This window comes from Hylobates moloch, unplaced genomic scaffold (assembly GCF_009828535.3).
Source record: "Hylobates moloch isolate HMO894 unplaced genomic scaffold, HMol_V3 SCAFFOLD_2, whole genome shotgun sequence".
Taxonomy (NCBI): Eukaryota; Metazoa; Chordata; class Mammalia; order Primates; family Hylobatidae; genus Hylobates; species Hylobates moloch.
Genome location: NW_026652277.1, coordinates 21,227,493 through 21,251,081, shown reverse-complemented (window position 1 = coordinate 21,251,081; position 23,589 = coordinate 21,227,493). Strand labels below are relative to the sequence as shown.

Below are 23,589 nucleotides of genomic sequence, written 5' to 3'. Positions count from 1 at the left end.
CTGAAAGGTGGAGAGAAGGCAAATTAGCTCAGGATCACAGGACACAAGACATGATATATCAGTAAATTCCCTGGGTATTCTTCTTTTTGCCTAATGTATCCTATTCCTGGAATGGAAGAAGTGAGTACATCAGGAACACCGATGGGCACCGACCAAATAAAAGAACCCCAAACAGGGCTAGGTGCGGTGGCTCACGCCTATAATCCCAGCACCTTGGGAGGCCGAGGCGGGTGGATCACCAGAGGTGAAGAGTTGGAGACCAGCCTGGCCAACGTGGCAAAACCCCGTCTCTACTAAAAATAAAAATTACCCGGGCATGTTGGAAGGCGCCTATGATCCCAGCTACTCGGGAGGCTGAGGCACAAGAATTGCTTGAACTCAGGAGGCAGAGGTTGCAGTGAGCACAGATCACGCCACTGCACTCCAGCCTGGGTGACAGAGAGACTCTGTCTCAAAAAAAAAAAAAAAAGAAAAGCCTTCTCTCTCCAGACCAAATTACCAGTAAAGTGGTATGTTAACCAGAAAGAAAACTTGAAGAGTAACTGCTATAATCCAGCATAACACCACAGAAAAACTAGCCCCACCCATACCAGCAAAGATCACATGGGGAACCTAGATATCCACCCTCATGAGACTGTAATGAAAACAATCCAAGATTCCCACCAGGTAGTGTCAGAGCAAATTAAGCAGGGGATTGGAACTTTCATTCCAATTGGCTAGTTAATGAGCATCCACTCCCCACTGTGTCAGTGGAGAAAAGTAGGGAAGACTGGACTTCCACCATCATCTGCCAGTAATAAGGCATCCCTCCCTGTACCTACTGGAGTGGTAGCAGAGAAGACCTAGTAGAGAGTCAGAACTTCCACCTACACACAGTAACAAACAAGGCCACATCCACCACAGAGATTAGGTGGGGAGCCACAACTCCCAATTCTGCAAAGAATTAAAAGGGAGTTTGCCTCAAATGTCAACACAGACAAGTTAGATAACCTGAACTTCATCCTCTACCTGGCTTAACAAAGTGGCACCAACACTCTACCCTTGTTAGATAAGTATAAGAGAACACTAGTTAAAACAGTTGTTTAAGTAACATGCATAGTCTCATGACATTACAAAAATGCCCAGGTTTCAATCAAAAGTTATTTGTGATACCAAAAAGATACCAAGGCCAGGCACAGTGGCTCTCGCCTGGAATCCCATCACTTTGGGAGGCCGAGGTGGGTGGATCACCTCAAGTCAGGAGTTCGAGAACAGCCTGACCAACATGGACAAACTCCGTCTCTACCAAAAATACAAAATTAGCCAGGTGTGGTGGCACATGCCTGTAACCCCAGCTACTTGGGAGGCTGAGGCAGGAGAATCGCTTGAACCTGGAAGGTGGTGGTTGGGGTGAACTGAGATCATGCCATTGCACTTCAACCTGGGCAAGAAGAGTGAAACTTCGTATCAAAAAAGAAGAAAAAAAAAATTTCAGTGGAACAAATATCCAAACCGTATCAACGAACTAAAAAAAAAGATAAAAAACAAAGTAAAGAAAAATGGTTTGGCACAGCAAATTGGGGTAGAAAAAAAAAGTAAGACAAGAAAAATGGAATTCCAAAAATGTTTAAGTAACCCAAAAGAAAGCAAGAAAAACAATCAAAAAACAAAAACTAAAATGAGGCATGGTGGCTCAAGCCTGTAATTCTAGCACGGTGGGAGGCCAACGTAGGTGAATCACCTAAGTCTGGGAGTTCAAGACCAGCCTGGCCAACATGGTGAAACCCCACCTCTACTAAAAATATAAAAGTTAGCTGGGCTTACAGTAGATGCCTGTAATCCCATCTACTCGGGAGACTGAGGCACAAGACCTACTTGAACCTGGGAGGCAGAGGTTGCAGTGGGCCAAGATTGAGCCACTGCACTCCAGCCTGGGCAAGAGTAAGACTTTGCCTCAAAAAAAAAAAAGGGGAGGGGGGGGGAGTCTGACAACATCTGTAACTATGTAAATGACCCAAATACCTAAATACAGCAAATAAAAGACAAAAACTGGCCAGGTGCAGGGGCTCACAACCGTAATCCCAGCACTTTGGGAGGCCGAGGAGAGCAATCACTTGAGGTTCGATGTTCGAGACCAGCCTGACCAACACAGTGAAAACCTGTCTCTACTAAAAACACACAAAAAAATATAGCCAGGTGGGGTTGTGGGCGCCTGTAATAGCTACTCTGAAGGCTGAGTGAGGAGAATCATTTGAACCCACTAGGCGGAGGTTGCAGTGAGCCGAGATCATACCACCGCACTCTATCCAGAGTGACAGAACGATACTCCATCTCAAAAAAAAAAAAAAAAAAAAAAGCTGAAGATTGACAGACTGAATTTTAAAAACATAACCTAAAGCCAAGCACGGTGGCTCATGCCTGTAATGCCAGCAGTTTGGGAGGCCATGGCAGGTGGGTCTCTTGGACCCAGGAGTTCGAGACCAGGCTGGGCAACATAACAAGACCTGGTCCCTAGAAATAATAAGAAAAAAAATTAGCCAGGTGTGATGGTGCACATGTGTGGTCTCAGTTACTTGGGAGGCTGAGATGGGGGAACTGTTTGAGCCCAGGAGGTCCAGGCTGCAGTAAACCATGACTGCGCTACTGCAATGCAGCCTGGGTGACAGAGCAAGACCATGTCTCAAAAACAAAAAAAGGCCAGGCGCGGTGGCTCATACCTGTGATCCCAGCACTTTGGGAGGCCAAGGAAGGTAGATCACGAGGTCAAGAGTTTGAGACCAGCTTGGTCAACACAGTGAAACCCCATCTCTACTAAAAATATAAAAAATTAACCAGGCGTGGTGGCGGGCGCCTGTAATCCCAGCTACTCGAGAGGCTGAGGCAGAAGAATCGCTTCAACCCGGAAGGCAGAGGTTGCAGTGAACCGAGATGACACCATTGCACTCCAGCCCAGGCTACGGTGCAAGATTCCTTCTCAAACAAAAACAAAAAAGAAAGAAAACATAACCTATTTTGTATACAAGAAATTTACTTCAAATAAGCATGTTGAAAGCAAAAAAAAATTAAAAAGGTATATGATGCAAACATTAATTAAAGAAAAACAGGAGTGACTATATTAATATCAGAAACACTATACTTCTGAGCAAAGAAAAACTACTAGAGACTTCAATATTTCTCTGTAATAACTGATAAAACTATACATATGTTCATAGCAAGAATATTTAATTCAATCCCATGAACTAACTGGATCCATGAACATTTACAGAACATTCCACCCACCAAGAGTGGAATACTTTTTTTTTTTTTGAGATGGAGTTTCGCTCTTGTTGCCCAGGCTAGAGTGCAATGGTGCGATCGTGGCTCACTGCAACCTCCACCTCCTGGGTTCAAGCAATTCTCCTACCTCAGCCTCCAGAGTAGCTGCAATAACAGGCACGGGCCACCACGCCCAGCTAATTTTTGTATTTTTAGTAGAGACGGGGTTTTAACATGTTGGTCAGGCTGGTCTCGAACTCTTGACCTCAAGTGATCCACCCATCTTGACCTCCCAAAGTGCTGGGATTACAGCCATGAGCCAACACACCCAGCCTTTTTTTTTTTTTTTTTTTGACAGAGTCTCACTCTGTCACTCAGGCTGGAGTACAGTGGTGAGATCTCAGCTCACTGCAACCTCCGCTTCCCGGGTTCAAGCAATTCTCCTGCCTCAGCCTCCCAAGTAGTTGGGATTACAGGCATGTGCCACCATGCCTGGCTAATTTTTGTATTTTGTTTAGTAGAGATGGGGAGACTGTCTCAAAAAAAGAAAAAGAAAATAGCCAAAAGTGATGAACAGAGGATATATAAATGTAATAGTGCTTGTCTCAACAGCACATATACCAAAATTGAATCGATACAGAGAAGATTAGCATGCTCCCTGCACAGTGATGACATGCAAATTCTTAAAGTGTTCCATATTAAAAAAAAAAAAAAAAAAAAAAAAAAAGATACCAAATAAGCACTTGAAAAGATGGTCAACATCATTAGCTACTAAGTAAATACGTATTAAAAACACAATGACGCATGTGTAGTGGCCTGTAATCCCAGCACTTTAGGAGACCAGTCGGGAGCATGGCTTTAGCTCAGAAGTTCAAAACCATCCTGAGCAACGTAGCAAGACCCTATCTCTTCAAAAATACATTTTTAAAAACGTTGGCTGGGTGTAGTGACGTAGCATACACCCATAGTCCCAGCTACTCGGAGGGTTAAGGCGGCAATAAGCCATGATCATGACACTGCCCTTCAAAGCCTAGGTAACAGAGCAAGACCCTGTCTCAAAAAAAATAATAATAATAATAGGCCGGGCACAGTGGCTCACGCCTGTAATCCCGGCACTTTGGGAGGCCAAGGCGGGCGGATCACGAGGTCAGGAGATCAAGACCAGCCTGGCTAAGACGGTGAAACCCCGTCGCTACTAAAAATACAAAAAATTAGCCAGGCGTGGTGGCAGGAGCCTGTAGTCCCAGCTACTCGGGAGGCTGAGGCAGGAGAATGGCATGAACCCGGGAGGTGAAGCCTGCAGCGAGCCTAGATCGCGCCACCGCACTCCAGCCTGGGCGACAAAGCGAGACTCTGTCTCAAAAAATAATAATAATAATAATAATAATAGCCGAGCGCGGTGGCTCACGCCTGTAATCCCAGCACTTTGGGAGGCCGAGGTGGGCGGATCACGAGGTCAGGAGATCGAGACCACGGTGAAACCCCGTCTCTACTAAAAATACAAAAAATTAGCCAGGCGTAGTGGCAAGCGCCTATAGTCCTACCTACTCGGGAGGCTGAGGCAGGAGAATGGCGTGAACCCGGGAGGCAGAGCTTGCAGTGAGCCGAGATTCCGCCACTGCACTCCAGCCTGGGCGACAGAGCGAGACTCTGTCTCAAAAATAAATAAATAAATAAATAAAAATAATAATAATACACAATGAGATATCACTACCCGCCTATCAAAATTACTAAATGAAGACTTATGTTCACACAAAAACCCGTGTAATGTTTATGTTTTATTCTTAATAACCTACAAGTGGAAATAACTGAGATTATCTTTCAGCAAATAGGTAATTAAACAAAACGCAGTTTAACTGTAACAAATACTAAGCAACAACATGGAGGAATCTCCAAGGAATTAAACCTAGTGTAAAAAACTCAATCCCAGAAAGTTACATGTTGTTTTGTTTCGTTTTTAGACAAAGTCTCACTCTGTCGCCCAGGGTGGAGTGCAGTGGCACAATCTCAGCTCACTGCAACCTCTGCCTCCTGGGTTCAAGCAATTCTCATGTCTCAGCCTCCCAAGCAGCTGAGATTACAGGTGCGCACCATCACACCTGGCTGATTTTTTTTATTTTTAGTAGAGATAGGGTTTCACCATGTTGGTGAGGCTGGTTTCAAACTCCTGACCTCAAGTGACCCACCCACCTCAGCCTCCCAAAGTGCTGGGATTATAGGCCTGAGACACGCACCAGGCCTCCAGAAAATTACAAGTTCTATCCTCCCATTTATATAACATCCTCGAGATAACAAAATTACCAAAATGAAGAATACATTAATGGTTATGACTAAGTCTGGCGGCAGGAGGAATGCAGGTGTGGCTATAAAAGCACAACAGGAAGGGAGAGGATTCTGGGAAGATGCTGCAATAGGAATCACCAGGAACCTGAGGTTGGGAGTTCAAGACCAGCCTGACCAACATGGAGAAACCCTGTCTCTACTAAAAATAGAAAATTAGCCAGGCGTGGTGGTACATGCCTGTAATCCCAGCTACTCACGAGGCTGAGGCAGGAGAATTGCTTGAACCCAGGAGGCGGGAGGCTGCGGTGAGCCAAGATCGCGCCATTGCACTCCAGCCTGGGCAACAAGAGTGAAACTCCATCTCAAAAAAAAAAGAAAAAAAAAAAAACACAAAGTATATATAAGTCAGCAATGAAAAAAACGCAAGACTCGTACACAGAAAAATCACAAAACTTTACTGAAATAAACTGAAGATGGAAAGACATTTCATGTTCTTGGATTGTAATACCTTAATGCTGCTAAGATTTTACTACTCCAAAGCAATCTACACGCCGGGTGTGGTGGCTCACACCTGTAATCCCAGCACTTTGGGCGGCCGAGACAGGCGAATCACCTGAGGCCAGGAGTTCAAGATCAGCCTGGCCAACATGGTGAAACCCTGTCTCTACTAAAAATGCAAAATTAGCCAGGTGTGGTGGCGCATGCCTGTAATCCCAGCTACTTGGGAGACTGAGGCAAGAGAATCACTTGAACCCGGGAGGCGGACGTTGCAGTGAGCCGAGATTGCACCATTGCACTCCAGCCTGGGCAACAAGAGTGACACGCTGTCTCAAAAAAAAAATAAAAAATAAAATAGGCCGGGCGCGGTGGCTCACGCTTGTAATCCCAGCACTTTGGGAGGCCGAGGCGGGCGGATCATGAGGTCAGGAGATCCAGACCACGGTGAAACCCTGTCTCTACTAAAAATACAAAAAAAATTAGCCGGGCGTGGTGGCGGGCGCCTATAGTCCCAGCTACTCGGAGAGGCTGAGGCAGGAGAATGGCGTGAACCCGGGAGGCGGAGTTTACAGTAAGCCGAGATTGCGCCACTGCACTCCAGCCTGGGCGACAGAGCAAGACTCCGTCTCAAAAAAAAGAAAAAATAAATAAAAATAAAATAAAATAAATAAAATAATAAAATAATAAAAAAAAAGCAATCTATACATCCAATAAAATCCCTATCAAAATCCCAAGAATGTTTTTGGCAGAAATTAAAAAAAAAATACATTCTAAAACTCATGTAGAATCTCAAGGGACCTCAAATAGTCAAAACTATCTTGAAAAGGAAGAATAAATTTGAAGACATCACACTTCCTGATTTCAGAACTTACTACAAAGCTACAGTAATCAAAACAGTGTTGCCAGGCATGGTGGCTCACGCCTGTAATCCCAGCACTTTGGAAGGCCGAGGCAGGCGGATCAACCGGGATTGGGAGTTTGAGACCAGTCTGACCAACATGTAGAAACCCCGTCTCTCTACTAAAAATACAAAAATTAGCTGGGCGTGGTGGCACATGCCTATAATCCCAGCTACTCAGGAGGCTGAGGCAGGAGAATCGCTTGAACCCAGGAGGCAGAGGTTGCAGTGAGCCAAGATTGGGCCACCACACTCCAGTCTGGGCAACAAGAGCGAAACTCCACCTCAAAAAAAAAAAAAAAAAACTGTTGTACTGGCATAAAAACTGAGCACTGAAAGAGAATAGAGAGTTCAGAAATAAACTCTCGCTTACATGGTGAAATAATTTTCAACAAAAGTGCCAGCATCATTCAGTGGGAAAGAGAGTCTTTTCAACAAATAATGCTGGGAAAACTGGATTATCTACATGCAAAAGAATGTGGGTGGACACTTATCTTACACTGCACACAAAAATTGGCTCAAAATGGATCAAACACCTAAACATACGAGCTACAACTGGACCGGGGGCAGTGGTTCACGCCTGTAATCCCAGCGCTTTGGGAGACCGAGGTGGGCAGATCATGAGGTCAGGAGATTGAGACCATCCTGGCTAACATGGTAAAACCCTGTCTCTACTAAAAATACAAAAATTAGCCGGGTGTGGTGGCACGCGCCTGTAGTCCCAGCTACTCGGGAGGATGAGGCAGAAGAATCGCTTGAACCCAGGAGGCAGAAGTTGCAGTGAGCCGAGATCGCACCACTGCACTCCAGCCTGGGCAACAGAGCAAGGCTCCATCTCAAAAAAATAAATTAATTAATTTAAAAAAGAGCAACAACTATAGAAACATTTAGAAGAAAACACAGGGGAAAATCTTCACTGCACTAAATTTGACAATCATTTCTTGGATACGATACCAAAAGCACAGGAAACAAAAACTAAAAAAAGATAAACTGGACTTCATCACAATTAAAATCTCTGTGCATAAAAGGACATGACTATCAACAGAGTGAAAAGACAACACACAGAATGGGATAAAACATTCACAAATCATATATCTAAGAACGGTCTGGAATCTAAAATTAGATACTGGGTCTAGGATCTAGAAGTAGATAAAGAATACTGATATTTCAACAACAAAAAGTCACACAAAAAGGGCAAAGGACCTGAACAGAAAATTCTCCAAAGAATACACACAAATGGCCAAGAAGCAAATGAAAAGATGCTTATATCACTAATCATTGGGAAAATGCAAATCAAAACGACAAGATACCACTTTACATCACTAGCATGGCTATCATCAAAAACCAGAAAATAGACCAGGTGTCACGGCTCACACTTGTAATCCTGATACTTTGGGGAGGCTGAGGCAGGAGAATTGCTTGAGTCCAGAAGTTCAAAACCAGCCTGGACAACATAGTGAAGCTACCTCTCTACAAATATCAATAAAATTAGGTGGTGGTGGTGGTGGTGGTGGTACGTGCCTGTGGTCCCAGCTACACAGGAGGGTAGGTGGGACAACTGCCTGATCCCAGGAGGCTGACGCTCCAGTGAGCCACGTTCAAGCCACTGCACTTCAATGCTGAGTGACAGAACAAGATCCTGTCTCAAAAACAGTAACAACAGGAAATAATAAGAGTTGAAGAAAACTGAAAGACTTGAGTGGAAAAAAACTGAACCCTCATGCATTGTTGGTAGGAATACAAAATGCTGAAGTCTCTGTGAAAAACATTTTGGCAGTTCCTCAAAAGGCCAAACAGGCCAGGCACAGTGGCTCAAATCTTAGTACTTTGGGAGGCCTAGGCGGGCAGATGACCTGAGGTCGAGAGTTCGAGACCAGCCTGACCAACATGGAGAAACTCTGTCTCTGGAGAAACCCTGTCTCTACTAAAAATACAAAATTAGCCGAGTGTGGTGGCGCACGCCTGTAATCCCAGCTACTTGAGGGGCTGAGGCAGGAGAATCACTTGAACCCGGAAGGCGGAGGATGCAGTGAGCCAAGATCACGCCATTGCACTCCAGCGTGGGCAACAAGAGTGAAACTCCGTCTCAGGAAAAAAAAGCCAAACGGAATTACCATGTGATCCAGCAACTTCATTCCTAATGTATATCCCCCCACCCAAAAAAAAAAAGAGATTCAAACAGATGCTAGAATACCAATGTTCAGCTCAGCATTACTCACAATAGCAAAAAGGTAGAAACAACCCAAGTTTCCATCAACAGATGAATACATAAACAAAATACGGTATATACATAACAGTGGATTATGTAGTATTCAGCTATAAACAAGATTCAAATTCTGGTACATGCTACAACATAGATGAACCTTGAAAACACTCAAAGTGAAATAAGCTACATACAAAAGAACAAATATAAGATTCCACTTACATAAGCAGCTAAATTAGGCAACTTGAAAGAAAACAGAAGTTACCAGGGGCTATAGAGAGGGTGAAATGAGAGTTATGCTTACAGGGTACAGAATTTCTCTTTGGGATTAGTTCTGGAAATATATACTGCTGATGGTTCTAAAACACTGTGAATGTACTTAATGCCACTGAATTGTATACATAAAAATGGTTAAAATGGTATATTTTGTATTATGTGTATTTTACCACAATGAATATGGAAAATCTGAATAATCAGATTACCATGTTCATGGACTGAAAAATTCAAAACTGCCAGGCACGGTGGCTCACGCTTGTAATCCCAGCACTTTGGGAGGCTGAGGCGGGCGAATCACGAGGTCAGGAGATCGAGACCACGGTGAAACCCCGTCTCTACTAAAAAAATACAAAAAATTAGCCGGGCGTGGTGGCGGGCGCCTGTAGTTCCAGCTACTCGGAGAGGCTGAGGCAGGAGAATGGCGTGAACCTGGGAGGCGGAGCTTACAGTGAGCCGAGATGGCACCACTGCACTCCAGCCTGGGTGACAGAGCGAGACTCTGTCTCCAAAAAAAAAAAAAAAAAAAAAAAGAAAAATTCAAAACTATATGTAAAGATGTCCATTCTCGCCAGGCGCAGTGGCTCATGCCTGTAATCCCAGCACTTTGGGAGGCCAAGGCGGATCACAAGGTCAGGAGTTTGAGACCAGCCTGGCCAACATAGTGAAACCCCTTCTCTACTAAAAATACAAAAATTAGTCAGGCGTGGTGGTGGATGCCTGTAGTCCCAGCTTCCTGGGAGGCTGAGGCAGGAGAATCACTGGAACCCAGGAGTCGGAGGCTGCAGTGAGCCAAGACTGTGCCACTGCACTCCAGCCTGGGCGACACAGCAAGACTCTGTCTCAAAAAGAAAGAAGTCCATTCTCCCCAAACTGATATACATAATCAATGCAAACTCAAACAAAACACTAGCAACATTTTTGTGGAACATTATGGTTCAAAATGTTTATCAAATGCAAAGAGCTAAGAAGTGGCAAGATACTTAAAACAACAACAAAAAAGGAACACAATATAGAAGGACTAATTCTTTCTGATATCTTGTATCCAGAGTTATTATTAATATGAAGCTACAGTAATTTTAAAACTGGTTCTCGCACAAAGGCACATAAAAAGAACACAAAGTCCAGAAAGAAATCCATACAAATATTAACGGCTGATTTATGACATAATGCCACTGTGGAACTGAGAGGAATAGTGTCAAAACAAATAGATGTCTCTACTTTTTAAAAAAATAAAAATTTTTTAAAAAGAGGCTGGGCACAATGACTCATGCCTGTAATCCCAGCACCTTGGGAGGCCAAGGAGGGAGGACTGCTTGAGGCCAGCAGTGCAAGTCCAGCCTGGGCAACATAGCAAAACCCCACCTCTATTGTTTAATTAAAAATTAAAAAAAAAAAAAAAAAGAAGAAACTTGCTCAGTGATATATTTAGTTCATCTGACTCTAAAGCCCACGATCTCTTTGATTTTTTCTTTTTTCTTAGAGATAGGGTCTCCTCTGTCACCCAGGCTGGAGTACAGTGGCAGGATCATAGCTCACTGCACCCTTGAAGAGTGAATGAATAGTTTATATTATTTTAGCATATTTAATGTACTTAAACCTAAAATTTTTAGAAAAGGATTTAAGGCAGTCTACAATAAAGCACAAGTATTACAACAATTAAAAAAAGAAAAATAAGGCCGAGCGCAGTGGCTTACGTCTGTAATCCCAGCACTTTGGGAGGCTGAGGTGGGTGGATCACCGGAGGTCAGTAGCTCGAGACCAGCCTGGCCAACATGGCAAAACCCCACCTCTACTAAAAATACAAAAAATTAGCCAGACATGGTGGCAGACACCTGTAATCCCAGCTACTTGGGAGGCTGAGGCAGGAGAATTGCTTGAACCCGGGAGGCAGAGGTTGCAGTGAGCCCAGATCGCACCATCGTACTCCAGCCTGGGCAACAGAGCGAGACTCTGTCTCCAAAAAAAAAAAAAAAAACAAAGAAAAATAATAAAAGCCAGTATGATAGACATCTATTGTTTTTCTGCTTCATAAGCATCCCCCTTGTTTTGCAAACAGCACCCACCCCCCTGCATTATGGAAACTGCTCTTACCCCTGACTCCAACTATGTAGTTCTAGTGAGGGTTGCCATTCACAGTACCCTCCCCACTCCAGCCACAGAGATGATGGGCACATGATCCAAGACAGGCCAGAGTCCTTTCCAGGATTCTTCAAGAGAGCCCCTTCTTCTGGCAGAAGGGGCTGGAAACAAGAGCTGCCAGCAGTCATGGTTCCAGCCTCATGAAGTAGAGTCTGTAGTATGAGAGAATGAAATCAACACGCAGAGAAACAGAGATAAGAGGTGAAGTCCTAAACCCCATGGAAGGAGAAAGAGGGAACAAATATACTAATAATGATATTAATATAGCTGATGTAACTAAAGACCAGATTTGGTTCTAGGCTGCCTGGTAACCAGGACAAAAAGACAAACAGAATGTATTTCACAGATCTATCAAAAAGGAGGAAATATACCAGATACGCAAGGGAGATAATTTTCCTGATGTTTTATTATTAAAAGAACTTCTTATACGTGGATCTTTTATGTTAAGAGTCACTGAAGAACAAAATGGACAGTGTCCATGATGAAACTGTTATATCAAATACAGATTTCATAAACTATTACTTATAACAACTGAGTTATAACTCAATCATTAAGCACAAGGGAAAAAATAACAACACAGTAGGCATTTGAAGAAGTCAATCAACTAGTTTTATGTTTTCAGGAAGTTTGCCAGCGAAGAGGAAAAGACAAAAGGGCAAAAATGTAAATAGAAAGCAGAATTCATGAGATGATTCAAAAATGTTTGTGAGTTGAGTGGGAAAAAATCAAGTAAACAGGATAGACTGAAGACTAGTACTTGGTAAAACAAGACCCTGTCAGAAATATAAAAAGACCACATCAGAAACACAAGTAGTTAATTCCACTTAAACACTACCACCTCTCCTTCTTGAAATGCCAAATGACAACTGAGATAAATGGCATAAAACCATAAATATAAAATACAATATCCCTGGAAACTAGAAAGGACATATGACAAGTGGTAAATGACTTAGGACCAAAGAAAGCGGCTGTAGTAAGACAAGCCCAAAAGCAATGCATCAGAGCACCAGAAACTGGAGGAACGTTAGATACTAGGCATCAAGGGGTGGGGAGATGCACATGCGCAGTGATGTTCTATGTATCCAGGAGTGATGTTTTCAGATGAGGCTAACCAACAGGAATTGCATACCATCTGAAAAGCAATCAAAACAATCCCCTTATTCACTACATACTAACACGGAACTGGCTCTCACCTGCCCTAGAAAACTGCAAAGGTTAATTTCCTAGAGGGTAAATGGAAGAAATCTAGACTCAGGGACACCAGGAGCAGCTGAAGAAAAACAAGAAACATAAAACTGTAATTCTACGGCCAGGCACGGTGGCTCACGCTTGTAATCCCAGCACTTTGGGAGGCCGAGGCGGGCGGATCACGAGGTCAGGAGATCGAGACCACGGTGAAGCCCCGTCTCTACTAAAAATACAAAAAATTAGCCGGGCGTGGTGGCGGGCGCCTGTAGTCCCAGCTACTCGGGAGGCTGAGGCAGGAGAATGCCGTGAACCCGGGAGGCGGAGCTTGCAGTGAGCCGAGATCGCGCCACTGCACTCCAGCCTGGGCGACACAGCGAGACTCCGTCTCAAAAAAAAAAAAAAACTGTAATTCTAAATCCTCAAATTCCAACATCCATCTGGCTGAAGGAATACTGGTAACCAGGTTTGTCAACCCCAAACAGGTGATCGTGATCAGATGTATTTCTCTGTTACTAAGCTGAGAACCCTGCTAGATCACTTACAAAGAAGTCTATCACTCAACAATGTCTGCTCACACAGAACTTCCAATCCACTCATTAAGAATTTGTCTTAAATTTGAGGGTGGGCACGGTGGCTCACACCTGTAATCCCAGCACTTTGGGAGGCCGAGGAGGGCAAATCACCTGAGGTCAGGAGCTTGAGACCAGCCTGGCCAACATGGCGAAACCGTCTCTACTAAAAATACAAAATTAGCCAGGTGTGTTGGCACATGCCTGTAGTCCCAGCCACTCAGGAGGTGGAGGCAGGAGAATTGCTTGAACCCAGGAGGCGAAGGATGCAGTGAGCCAAGATCGCACTACTGCACTCCAGCCTAGGCAACAGAGCGAGAGACTCCATGTCCAAAAAAAAAAAAAGGGCCGGGCACAGTGGCTCACATCTGACCTGTAATCCTGTAATCCCAGCACTTTTGGAGACTGAGGTGGGCGTATCACCTGAGGTCAGGAGTTCGAGACCAGCCTGACCAACATGAAGAAACCCCGTTTCTATTAAAAATACAAAATTAGCTGGGCATGGTGGCGCATGCCTGTAATCCCAGCTACTCAGGAGGCTGAGGCAGGAGAACCACTTGAACCCAGGAGGCAGAGGTTGTGGCAACCCAAGATCACACCAGCCTGGGCAACAAGAGTGAAACTCCCTCTCAAAAAAAAAAAAAAAAAATTGTCTTACATTTCAATCAAGGCTGAGAATCACCAGATTTTTACATAAAGTCACTAACATGAAAGACAGGCCAAAACAGTACAAAAGAAGAGGCCAAGGAGCAGAAGAAAATTTCATAACTGAAACCAACAAAAACCTCCAATTAAAGTATCAGCCAGGCATTGTGACTCATGCCTATAATCCCAGCACTTTGGGAGGTCGAGAAGGGTGGATCACCTGGGGTCAGGAGTCTGAGACCAGCATGGCCAACATGGCAAAACCCAGTCTCTACTAAAAATACAAAAATAGCCAGGCGTGGTGGCACGCACCTGTAATCCCAGCTACTGGGGAGGCTGAGAAGGGAGAATTGCTTGAACCCAGGAAGCGGGGGCTGCAGTCAGCCAAGATCACGCCACTGCACTGCAGCCTGGGTGACAGGCAAGACTCTGTCTCAAAAAAACAAAATTAAATTAAATTTAAATTAAAATAAATTGTATCCAAGAAACTTGAACAGAAGATTACAAAAATAAGGAGCAACTGAGAGCATAAAGAGTCCTTAGAAATTAAAAAGTATGGCCAGGCACAGTGGCTCACGCCTGTAATCCCAGCACTTTGGGAGGCCAAGGCGTGTGGATCACCTGAGGTCAGGAGTTCGAGAGCAGCCTGACCAACATGGTGAAACCCCATCTCTACTAAAAATACAAAATTAGCTGGGCATGGTGGCGTGCGCCTGTAATCCCAGGTACTCGGGAGGCTGAGGCCTGAGAATCGCTTGAACCCAGGCAGTAGGGGTTGCAGTGAGCCAAGATCGCACCAATGCACTCCAGCCTGGGAAACACGGCGAACTCTGTCTCAAAAAAAAAAAAAAAAAAGAAAGAAAGAAAAACAAAGAAAGAAAGAAATTAGTATAACCAACTTGAAAAATTAAAGTGAAGGGGCCGGGCCTGGTGGCTCAGAGCCTGTAGTCCCAGCACTTTGGGAGGCCGAGGCAGGCAGATCACGAGGTCAGGAGATCGAGACCATCTTGGCCAACATGGTGAAACCTCGTCTCTACCAAAATACAAAAAAAAAACTAGCCAGGCATGGTGGCGCATGTCTGTAATCCCAGCTACCCAGTAGGCTGAGGCAGGGGAATCACTTGAACCCGGGAGGCGGAGGTTGCAGTGAGCTGAGATCGCATCACGGCACTCTAGCCTGGGGGCAGAGCAAGACTCCATCTCAAAACAAAAAAAATTTAAGTGAAGGAGGGCCAGGAGTAGTGGCACGCCTATAATCCCAACACTATGGAAGGCTGACAGAATCACTTTCAAGGTTAGCCTGGGCTACAAAATCAAGATGCTGTCTCAAACAAACAAAAAAATTTTTAAGTGAAGATTTGGAAGAGAAAGTGAGGAATCACCTCAGAAAATAGAGTAAAAAGAGTTATACAACTGAAACAGAAAATACAAAAATTATAGGATCAGTCCAACATCCAAAATTTTTTTAAAATACAGAAAAGGCAAACAAAGCAGAACTGAGGAAATTATCAAAGAAATAATTCAAAAACTTCCTCCCTGACTTAAACGCACATTGCGAAACAGGAGCTAACAAATCAAAAGGACCACCGTGTACCTAGTACAATAAGTAAAAGAAAGCACACCATCGTGAGTAACAGAATCACCAGGTTAAAGAGAAAAATACTAAATCCAGAGAGAACTACCACATATAAACGATTAAAAAGAAATCAGAATCGGCCAGGTGCAGCAGCTCATGCCTGTAATCCCAACATTTTTGGAGGCTGAGACAGGTAGATCACTTGTGTTCAGGAGTTCGAAACCAGCCTGGCCAACATGGTGAAACCCCGTCTCTACTAAAAATACAAAAATTAGCCAGGCATGGTGGCGCACACCTGTAATCTCAGCTACTCGGGAGGCTGAGGCAAGAGAATCACTTGACCCCGGGACGCAGAGTTTGCAGTGAGCCAAGATCAGGCCACTGCACTTCAGCCTGGGCGACAGAGAGACTCTGTCTCAAAAAAAAAAAAAAAAAGGAAAGGAAAACAAAAAGAAATCAGAATTGCAGCTGAGTGTGGTGACGCACGTCTGTATCTCAACTCTTTAGGAGGCTGAGGCAGGTAGATCACCTTAGGCCAGGAGTTTGAGACCAGCCTGCCCAATATGGCAAAACCCCCATCTCTACAAAAAATACAAAACTGAGCTGGGCATAGTGGCACACGCCTGTAGTCCCAGCTACTCGGGAGGCTGAGGCAGGAAAATCTCTTGAACCCGGGACGCAGAGGTTGTAGTGAGCAGTGATCGCACCACTGCACTCCAGCCCAAGTGAGGCTCCTTCTCAAAAAAAAAAAAAAAAAAAAAAAAAAATTAGAACTGCTTTGGACTTGCTAACAGTAACACTGAAAGCTAAAACGCGGTAGAGAAATATCTTCAAATTCTGATGGAAAATGATTTCCAACCAAAAATTCTATGTATTCTGTCAAACAATCAAGTAAGATAGCAATTCCATTTTATCAACCATGCAAAACCCTAATTTATTTCTCATGCGCCTTTTCCTATGAAGCTGCCAGAAGATGTGCCTTCTTAAATATAAAGAAACAGGGGAGTAGGGGGCTAGAAAAACAGGGAATCCAATATAAGCAAGAAGAAAACTCCAAGATAATGGTGAAGGGATGTTCCAGTATCCATATAGTAAGCCTAAAGAGCAAACAGTCCAGATGGGAGCAAGCAGATGGTACCCAGAAGAAGGTCCCTGGTTTAAAAAGGAAAGGAAGGAGGAAAGACAAGGGAAAGTAAAAGGCGAGAGAGGAAAGAGGGAGAAGGAGGAAGGCGCAAATCAGGCCAGGTGCAGTGGCTCATGCCTGTAATCCCAGCACTTCAGGAGGCCAAGGCAGGCGGATCATGAGGTCAGGAGTTCAAGACCAACCTGACCAACGTGGTGAAACCCCATCTCTACTAAAAACACAAAAATCAGCCAGGCATGGTGGCACGTGCCTGTAATCCCAGCTACTCAGGAGGCTAAGGCAGGAGAATCACTTGAACACTTGAACCCAGGAGGCAGAGGATGCAGTGAGCTAAGATCGTGCCACTACACTGGGTGACAGAGCAAGACTCCATTTCAAAAAAAAAAAATCAAAGATAAAAGAAATCTGAAAACAATTTTTAATTATGTGAACAAAGGTAAATCTCCAGGTGGCAGAAACAAAAAAGAACTTTAAAGCTAAATGAGGCCAGGCACGATAGCTCATGTCTATAATGCCAGCACTTTGGTAGGCCGAGTCAGGCAAATCACTTTTAGTCAGAAGTTCGAGACCAGCCTGGGCAACATGTGAAACCCCCGTCTCTACTAAAAATACAAAAATTAGCTGGGCTTGGTAGCACCCATCTGTAGTCCCAGCTACTCAGTAGGCTAAGGCAGGTGAATCGCTCCAACCCGGGACGCAGAGGTTGAAGTGAGCTGAGATCGCATCACTGCACTCTAGCCTGGGTAACAGGGCAAGACCCTGTCTCAAAAACAAACAAAAAGCTGAAGGAATCAGTATTAATTGAAGCTGGGGCAGTTAACGAAGCTATCAGAAACAATACCTTAGAGAGTAGGACTGACTATGACAGCAACATAGACTAAAGATATGGAGAAAAGCTCTAACTGGGTTCCCTACATAAGGACAAGAGCTGATAAGGACCCAAGTCATAACAGGAAGAGACTCTAGAAAACCATGTGCTTGGACTACTAAGACTAGGGAAGCTGCACAGAAATTAGATGCTGGCTCCAGATATGAGTAGATGAGTCACTCTAGAAATCCAAGGGAATGCTGAGGGAAGGTATGAGGCCCAAAATCCATCATCTAAAGGATGTAGAAATCCAAGCCAAGAAACAAACTTAGAGACTGGCCTGGAGCAATGAACCCCATTACGCAAACTGTAACAGACTCTGCAGCTACCAATCCCAAGTCCATTTTCTCCTTCTTCCCTACTAACAGAACTCTCACTTTAACCAGTTTATCAATGGGCCCAACTTTATGACCACATTTTGCAGGCTCCATAACAATTAAGAGCCAGTAAAATTAAGCATAAGCTGTTGAGTGGAGCCTCAAGGAGAACTAGTTTAAGAGTACAACTCAGGGCCAGGCACAGTGGCTCACGCCTGTAATCCCAGCACTTTGGGAGGCCAAGGCAGGCGGATCACCTAAGGTCAGGAGTTCGAGACCAGCCTGGCCAACATGGCAAAACCCCATTTCTACTAAAAATACAAAAATTAGCCAGGCGTGGTGGCACACACCTGTAATCCCAGCTACTCAGGAAGCTAAGGCAGGAGAACCCGGGAGGCAAAGGATCGCAGCCACTGCATTCCAGCCTGGGCAACAGACCACGACTCTCAAAAAAAAAAAAAAAAAAAAAAAAGAGTACAACTCAGAGGACCACACTTGAACCTTACCCTCTCCCCTTCTTTCTGCCTGGGACTTCTTTTGTAGTCACAATGACTGCAGTTTCAGCTGCCATGCTTTGACTATGGGATAATCCTGAATATGAAAACTATGTGCTAAGGCTGATGCAGAAGGAAGACAGAAAAAGCATACTCCCTAGTGACTTAAGAGAGCTGTCATCAAAGCTTTAAAATGCCTTTTGCTTTTAAGTAAAAGAATAACTGGACGGGCACAGTGGCTCACGCCTGTAATCCCAGCACTTTGGGAGGCCACGGCAGGCAGATCACGAGGTCAGGAGATCGAAACGCAGTGAAACCCCATCTCTACTAAAAATACAAAAAATTCGCCAGGAGTGGTGGCACGCACCTATAATCGCAGCTACTGGGGAGGCTGCGGCAGGAGAACTGCTTGAATCCAGGAGGTGCAAGTTGCAGTGGGCCGAGACTGCGCCACTGCACTCCAGCCTGGGTGACAGAGCAAGACTCAGTCTAAAAAAAAAAAAAAAAAAAAAAAAAATCTCCTCACTTGTAGAAACAATTATAATCTGGTCAGCCAAACACAATTCTTAAAAGACAGAGAGCAAAGGCAAAAACCCCACAGTGACATCTTCACAACTTATGGTAGAGGAACAGGAATCCCAGGAAAGACAACTCCACCTGAAGATTAGCTTGCAGTCAAAAATTGCACAATATATAAAGACATCTATCACTAGAGTAAACAAAGAATTCCAAAATCTGAGAATCTTTACAATAAGTATGTTTTAAATGTTCAAATAAAAAAAGAATATAATTCTTCAAACAATAAAGCAAGATACCCTGAAAAAAGAGACAAATTGAAAAACAAAATCACACAAAAATTCTAGAAATAATTTATTCAGAAAAAAATTAATTCACTGAATTAAAAATAAGCATAAATCTGAAGACAGAGTTAAAGACGTTATCAATAATGCAAAGATAAGATAGAAAGGCCGGGCGCAGTGGCTCACACCTGTAATCCCAGCACTTTGGGAGGCCAAGGTGAGTGGATCACGAAGTCAGGAGATCGAGACCATCCTGGCTAACACGGAAAAACCCCGTCTCTACTAAAAATACAAAAAATTAGCCGGGCGTAGTGGCGGGCACCTGTATTCCCAGCTACTCAGGAGGCTGAGGCAGGAGAATGGCGTGAACCCAGGAGGCGGAGCTTGCAGTGAGCCGAGATTGCACCACCGCACTCTAGCCTGGGCAACAGAGGCTCCCTCTCAAAAAAAAAAAAAAAAAAAAGATAAGATAAACATATGAAAGACAAATTAAAAGACATGAAAAACGGAATGAAAATCCCAAACATGTACCTAACAGTTCTAGGAAAAGAAAAGTTAATGAGAAGGTTACAGTATTTGAAGAGACAGAGTAGAAAATAAAAAATGGAAGGACACTGAGTCCTCAGAATGAAAAGGCAGACCAAGCCTCAAACAGGATAAACAAACTCAAAAGATTGTTTATCAACCAACAGATACCAGAAGACAAACTAGAATAAAATCTTTAGTTATAGGAAAATAGCTATTATCAAAGGATTCAAACTAGCTTCCAAGAGAGCAAAATAATGAAATTCGTAGACACAAAAAGACTAATATAGCTTCTTACTTATTACTTACTAGCCTCAGACCCTAAGAAAAAATACCAAAACCTTCAAACGAAAAAAAATGAACCCATAAACAAGGAAAATAAAAGGCTAGATCGAACAAAAACATCAGTAATATTAAGCCTAATTATAAATAACTATTTTTTTAAAACACACGATTATTCAGAAGATTCAAAATAAGACGCACAGTGGCTCACGCCTGTAATACCAGCACTTTGGGAGGCCGAAGCAGGAACATTACCTGAGGTCAGGAGTTCAAGAACAGCCTGGCCAACATGGTGAAACCCCGTCTCTACTAAAAATACAAAAATTAGCCGGAAAAGGTGGCATGCGCCTGTAGTCCCAGCTACTCGAGAGGCTGAGGCATGAGAATCGCTTGAACCCATGAGAATCATTTGAACATGAAACGCGGAGATTGCAGTGAGCCAAGATCACACCACTGCACTCCAGCCTGGGCGACAGTGAGACTCCATCACCAAAAAAAAAAAAAAAAAGAAAAAAAAAACAGATGGAGTAATTCCAGCTACTCAGAAGGCTAAGGTGAGAGGATCACATGAGCCCAAGAGTTCCAGATCAGCCTGGGCAACACAGTGAGACCCTATCTTAAAAAAAAAAAAAAAAACCCAGCAGAATAATAAAGACAATAACATAGATTGTGCAAGGGAAAAAGAACCAAAGGAATCAAGGCGTCCCAAGGACCTTCGTTTTGTTCAAAGGGAGTACACATATTAAGACTCAGAAAAACATTAAGTATGCATGTTAAAACTTTAAGTGCAATCACTAACATAAAAGAAATAGAGCATATGACCTCCAAATCAGCAGAGAATTAAAAAAATAAAAGAATGAAGGGGTCGGGCGGGGTGGCTCACACCTGTAATCCCAGCACTTTGGGAAGCCAAGGCAGGAGTATTATCTGAGGTCAAGAGTTCGAGACCAGCCTGGCCAACATGGTAAAACCCCATTTCTACTAAAAATACAAAAATTAGCCAGGAGTAGGACCGGGCATGGGAGTTCACGCCTGTAAACCCAGGACTTTGGGAGGCTGAGGCACGCAGATCACCTGAGGTCGGGAGTTTGAGACCAGCCTGACCAACATGGAGAAACCCCGTCTCTACTATACAAAATCAGCCAGGCGTGGTGGTGCATGCCTGTAATCCCAGCTACTCGGGAGGCTGAGGCAGGAGAATCGCTTGAACCCGGGAAGTGGAGGTTGTGGTGAGCCGAGATTGCACCATTACACTCCAGCCTGGGCAACAAGAGCGAAACTGCATCTTAAAAAAAAAAAATTTGCCAGGCACAGTGGCGGGCACCTGTAAGCCCAGCTAATCGGGAGGCTGAGGCAGGAGAATCGCTTGAACCTGGGAGGCAGAGGTTGCAGCGAGCGGAGATCACACCACTGCACTCCAGCCTGGGCCACAGAGTGAGACTCCATCTCACAAAAAAAAAAAAAAAAAAAAAAGCAAAGTAGAATATTTACAATCTAAAATGTCCTTCCTCTCTGGCCAGATACGGTCACTCACACCTGTAATCTCAGCAATTTGGGAGGCCAAGGCAGGAGGCACTGCTAGAGCCCAGGAGTTCGAGACCAGCCTGAGCAACATTGTGAAATCCAGTTTCTACTAAAAATACAAAAACTAGCCAAGCATCATGGCAGATGCCTGTAATCCCAGCTATTCAGGAGGCTGAAACACAAGAATCATTGGAACCCAGAAGGCAGAGGTTGCAGTGAGCCGATATCACACCACTGCACTCCAGCCTGGGCGATGGAACAAGACTGTCTCAAAAAAAATTAATTAATTTTTAAAAATTCTTCTGTGCCGGGCGCGGTGGCTCACACTTGTAATCCCAGCACGTTGGGAGGCCGAGGCGGGCGGATCACGAGGTCAGGAGATCGAGACCACGGTGAAACCCCGTCTCTACTAAAAAATACAAAAAAATTAGCCAGGCGTGGTGGCAGGCGCCTGTAGTCCCAGCTACTCGGGAGGCTGAGGCAGGAGAATGGCGTGAACCCAGGAGGTGGAGCTTGCAGTGAGCCGAGATCACGCCACTGCACTCCAGCCTGGGCGACAGAGCAGGACTCCGTCTCAAAAAAAAAAAAAAAAAAAATTCTTCTGTATCTCATCAAAATTATGTAAGTAGATAAAATTTCTAATAAGTCACTTCAGCCTGCAGTAATTCAGAACAAATGCTCACTAAATAAAAAATAGGCCAGGCATGGTGGCTCACGCCTGAAATCCTAACACTTTAGGAGGACAACACGAGAGTATCTCTTAAAGCCAGGTGTTCAAGACCAGCCTGGGCAACATAACAAGACCTTGTCTTTACCAAAAATTTTAAAATTAGCCGAATATAGTGGTATGCGCCTATAGTCCTAGCTACTCAGGAGACTGAAGTGAGAGGATTCCTTGAGCCCCAGAGTTCGATGTTGCAGTGCCCTAAAATCGCACCACTGATTCCAGTGTGGGCAAAGAGCGAGACCCTGTCTCTAAATACATACATACAAAAATAGTCACGAGAAAGTGTGTTTAATTTTTTTCTTTTGGGAGACAGGGTGCTTTTTCTAAATAATGAATGTCTATCTACAAAGAACTTCCCTTAAAAACCAAACTTTCCTCAACCTCATCTCCTTTAATTTTTCTCTTTCCTTATACTTTCCACACAACAATCAAATCGTCTACTATTTTCCATGCCCTATAACCAGGGTTCTACCCAAACCAGGAAGCTGTATTAGCTGTCTCAAAAACTTTTCTTAGTCCTTCAGTGTTCCTGGCAGCACTGTTACTATCAACTTTTCTTTCCTGAACACATAGTTGTCTCTGTGGCGACTGTACTTTTTAGGTTCTTGTCCTGACAGTTCACTATCAATCCTTGGTAATCAGTTCTCTTACTCTCCCAAATGTGAACATTTCTCTTCTCTAGCAAAAAAAAAAAAAAAAAAAAAAAAAGCATGTGGTTCCCAGTTTTCCCTCTATGCAGCTTCAACTCTGACTTCACTCTATAACTGTATCCTAAATTTCCAATACAAAAATCTTTTTTTTTTTTTTTGAGACGGAGCTTCGCTCTTGTTGCCCAGGCTGGAGTGCAATAGCGCAATCTCGGCTCACCGCAACCTCCATCTCCCAGGTTCGAGCAATTCTCCTGCCTCAGCCTCCCTAGTAGCTGGGATCACAGGCATGTGTCACCACACTTGGCTAATTTCGCATTTTTTAGTAGAGACGGAGTTTCTCCATGTTGGTCAGGCTGGTCTCGAACTCCCGATCTCAGGTGATCCGCTCGCCTTGGCCTCCCAAAGTGCTGGGATTACAGGCATAAGCCATTACGCACGGCCTCCAATACAAAAATCTTAGCAGCATCAAAACTAACATGCCCAAAACAGGTCTTTCTTTACTCTTCACTTGCTCTCCTTCCTCTACTACAACTGCTCTAATATTTATTAATGGTATCACCACTAATGAGTGAGCACCTTGATATCTAAGAATCATCTTATTCCCTTCCCTTTACCTAACATCTATTTCTGTCATTTCATACTTCAAAATGCTCCCTTCTTTTCTACTCCTTTTGTATTCCCACATCTTTATAGTAATAGCATCCTAAGTCCATCTTTAACCTTCCCTTTCAAGTTCATTCTATATAGTA

The 23,589-nt window shown here is 43.9% G+C and overlaps 1 protein-coding gene and 1 non-coding gene across 12 annotated transcripts in view; one reads left to right on the top strand and one right to left on the bottom strand.

Annotated features, from left to right (window-relative positions):
* The window catches only part of MLLT10 (MLLT10 histone lysine methyltransferase DOT1L cofactor), a 218,368-nt gene that overhangs the window by 184,585 nt on the left and 10,194 nt on the right, over positions 1–23,589 (bottom strand). The window lies entirely within an intron of this gene.
* Positions 3,831–3,937, top strand: LOC116477224 (U6 spliceosomal RNA). The gene has a single exon (XR_004250403.1). It is a non-coding gene; the product is annotated as a U6 spliceosomal RNA (small nuclear RNA).